Source organism: Arachis ipaensis, chromosome B04 (genome assembly GCF_000816755.2).
Source record: "Arachis ipaensis cultivar K30076 chromosome B04, Araip1.1, whole genome shotgun sequence".
NCBI lineage: Eukaryota > Viridiplantae > Streptophyta > Magnoliopsida > Fabales > Fabaceae > Arachis > Arachis ipaensis.
Window position 1 is genome coordinate 82814704 of NC_029788.2, and position 4054 is coordinate 82818757.

The window sequence follows — 4054 nt, forward strand, 5'->3', positions numbered from 1 at the left end:
TTAATAATTGATTAACAAATAAAAATTATAATGCACAAGAGAATATATTATTTAATTAAGAATAATAATTAAAAATTGTAATTATTTCATAATAAACTAAGATGATAAATAAAATTTATATTATATATACTTAATCAAATTCTAATCGTCTACTATTCCAACAAATCTCATCCAAGTAAATACTAAAATCTAATTAACTAATTAACCAAAATCTAAATAAATCAAAACATATTAACTGATTCCCTATTAAAAATAAGAGATACATAAACTGACCTCAAAATTCAGTGCTTCGACCACATGTTAGGTTGCATTCAGTTTATTAATATTTTATGATCAGACGTAACCCTCTCGTCTAGCCATGTATGCTTTCAAAATTAATCAAAATTTTAAAAATGTGAAATGACACTATGGATCTTGGCTATATACTCCTTGTATAGTGTTATAATGCATCTCGGGCATTGTGCCCACTTTTCCATTAAGGGCGTATCTCGGGTACACAGTACTCGATCTCTGCCTTCTGAATATATCCTGGTAGTACCCGGGTTATGTAACATCTTTATTATCAGAATGTCACCCTTACGGCTGTGCCACTCTGATAGCGAAGATATTACGACGACTTCTATATACTTAATAATAAAATAGGAGCCTTTAACTCAAAACCGTATCGCTGTTTTCTTTGGAAACTGAAAGTTCTTTTTCACTTTTTACAAACATGCATATACATATATACAAAACTTCTTACAAATATTATATACACACATATCATTGCAATTCTGACTCCTATCCCTCTTACAAGAATGTAGTAAAAATAATAAGGGCGAGAAAAAATAATAACTAAAAATACAAAAAATAAACGTCCAAATGCTCAGTAGAATCAATAGATCCTTCCTCTTCTATTTTCTAAAAATGTTAGATGTAGGGAGTGAGAACATAACTACACAGTTTCATCATAGGAGTTTCAGAATTGTCATAAAAAGATATTTAAAAAAAAACTATTTTCAAATGCAGTGATTATCTATGAATCTTTTTGAAAACCAACCATTAATTATCTGAAAATCCAAATTCATATTTTAAATTTATAAAAGTCAATCAAACATAATATCCAAAGGGTATCACTACATACCAGAGGATCATACTAACCAAACTTACCACCGATTCATCCAATCACAGCCTCCAGCCTAAATATAACCAAATCACGGCCTCTAACCCAATACAAATCAACTCACGGCCTTCGACCCAACACAAAATCAAATCATGGCCTCCAACCCAAAGCATAATCAAATCACCACTCAAACCACCATAGTGTGAACCAACCAGACACAATTACAAATAATAAAGTTCAAACACAATCAAGAGCAATTACAACAAGTATGGCAATTGGCAGTTAAATAGAAATATTCACATAGGCAAACCAAATACAATATTCACACCTAAACAATGTCACTTAGATGCAAATAATGAGCTCATCTGTTGGTTATACAGCCAAACCCGACATGTTCGGTAGCGAACCCTAGACAGTCCCTCGATGCACGCATCCCCAAGAGGTATTCATTTTCCTTGGAGGAATTATCTGGAAAGGTCTAAGAGTGCACCCACATATTGCGATGGAGAGTCAACAAAGTCTCAAATCTCAATCCAGAGCAAGTGGGGGCGAATCACTGCATCTACACAGGAAGTCTCAATCTCAACCTGGAGCAAGTGAAGCGAACCACTGCTTCTACCCAGGAAGTCTCAATCTCAACCTGGAGCAAGTAGAGCGAACTACTGCATCTACCCAGGAAGTCTCAAATCCATTCTCAAATTCCATTCTCAACCCGAAACAAGTGGGACGAACCATACCCTTGCATCTACCGAGGGAGTTCCAATCAAGCATAATCAAATATAACCAAAAATCGAATTAATAATACAGAATTGAAGCGAAGGGAATCCTCAACCTTCTATCCAACTCCCCGGTGTGACAAGAGAGAGAATCCTCAACCTCATCTTTAATTGGAATCAATTCAATAAAACTCGTTTTCATTCAATCTCGTACCCAAAACATATTTCTTTTCATTTCTTTAGTTCAAGACTTTCCCAAAAAGACTTAAAAATTATTTCGTTTCACCAAATCCAAAGTCCTAAATTATCTTCAATAATCCATTTCTTCAATTCCATTTGAAATACCGAAAAGCATAACGCTTAAATCACTTTCGATTTTAACTAAGTATCCAAAACCACTTTTTACTTCATTCTCAGGTTCAACTTTAAAGTATTGCCAAGGTTCTCAACCTTTATCCCATAATTCTTGAAAATCTCAACTTAACATAACCATAAAAATCACATTTTATTTAAAACAAGTTTTTAAAACCAATTTCAATTTCATTTCTATGTTTAAAACATTATGTTGTGCCAAATCAAATTCAAATACTTTAAATTCACTAAAACGTCACAAAACATACTCTTCTCTTTAGTAAAATCAAAATCAAATAAAATGGTTCTTTAATCAAATTAACCAAAACAAAACTTCCAATTTCTCATAAAATTTTGACAGCATCTCTTTTAAAACTAGGAATTTGCCACCCTTCTTGGGTCCCAACCAAACCATTTCTCAAATTCTTCTCAACCATTTCCAAAACAAACCAATTCCAATATCAAATCATTTCTAACATAAAATCACTTTTCAGTATAAGCATTCAAATAAACTTTCCAAATCAATTTTCATCAACAACCACACACCAACTCAAGCAATCAATAATTCAATCACATCCATTCAAAAACAAACCAGTTTAATCTATCTGACTCACATAACCACAAAAATATATTTTTCTCATCAATATCTATTTATAACAACTCTGTGATATAAAATAAGTTTTAAGAAAAATTTCTACCTCGATCGCGACTAGGGTATGCGACAAAATCCTCTTTCTGTTGGCCTGCAACAGCTGCAGCCGCAGCCACAGCTCCACTACGCTTCCCCAACAACAACAACAACTCCAAACGTGACATGCAAGAACCAAAACTCAACCCTATTGCAATAACACCGCAAAAATCTCAGCAACATATAACGGAACAATGACTAAAAAAGGATTTTTAGAGCAAACCAACTTACTGTACCAAAAAAAACCAAGAACAGAGTAATTGCAGCTCCAATGGTTGACTCCAACAACGTTTCTCAGCGGCCACAATGTTGTTTTTCTGCGACAGAGGCGTGGTAACGTAGTTGCAGCAATGGCGGTGGTGAACGGCTCCCCTTCCATCGCGTCTTCTGCTCCCTCAGCCTAGTTTAGTGATGGGTCTGACCCCACCAACGAAGGCGACGGTCCCCCACACCCGCGATAGTGATGGTGGCAGCTTCTCGCGACGGTGACGGTGGCGGCTTCCTCACGTTCTGCCTCCCTCTCTCGAGCTCTCTCCTCTCTCTCAACAATGGCAACAAACTCCACGACTCTAGGGGGCGACAATGTACATGGCGACAGGGCTTGATGGTGCTGGCGGCAACGAGACGCGATGACACGTTCTCTTTCTCTCTCTCTACATATATATATATATATATATATCTTACTCTCTCTCCCCTTGTCACGTTGTCCTCGTCTTCTCCTTTCTGCAGCAGTGTCGACGGCAGCGGTGGCAGTGACACCCACCGGCGCCGTCTCCATCTTCTTCTTCTCCGCTCTCTCTCTTCTCCATGGGTGTGGGTGCATTTTTTTTGTGTGTGAGGATGATGGTGAGGATTATGGTGCTAAGGGGAAAAAAGGGGTAGCGGCTGAGTGTTTGAATTAGGGTTAATGAGAGTGTGTAGGTAGTTTTAGGATAGGGTTTCTTTAAATTAAAAAGGGGTAACGGTAGTGTAGTAATTTTATTAAAAATCAAATGATAGAGTAATAATTTAAAATCAAATTAAATACAAAATAATTATCTTTGAAATACCATTTTATCATCAATTAAAGTCTGAATATTCAAATTAAAGAACATAAAATTCTCATTATTTTTCAATTACTAAAACTCAAAATTATAAATAAGAAATTGTCCGATTTATAGATAAAAATCTCTAAAAATATAATTTTAACTAAATATA

The 4054-nt window shown here is 35.5% G+C and overlaps 1 long non-coding RNA gene across 1 annotated transcript in view; it reads right to left on the reverse strand.

The window, feature by feature from the left end:
* The window catches only part of LOC110271109, a 13897-nt gene extending 10126 nt beyond the window's left edge, over positions 1-3771 (reverse strand). Inside the window, exons 1-2 of the long non-coding RNA XR_002361257.1 lie at positions 3089-3771; positions 2868-2970 (exon numbers count right to left, since the gene is read on the reverse strand). This is a non-coding gene — a long non-coding RNA (uncharacterized LOC110271109). The remainder of the gene's footprint in view (positions 1-2867; positions 2971-3088) is intronic.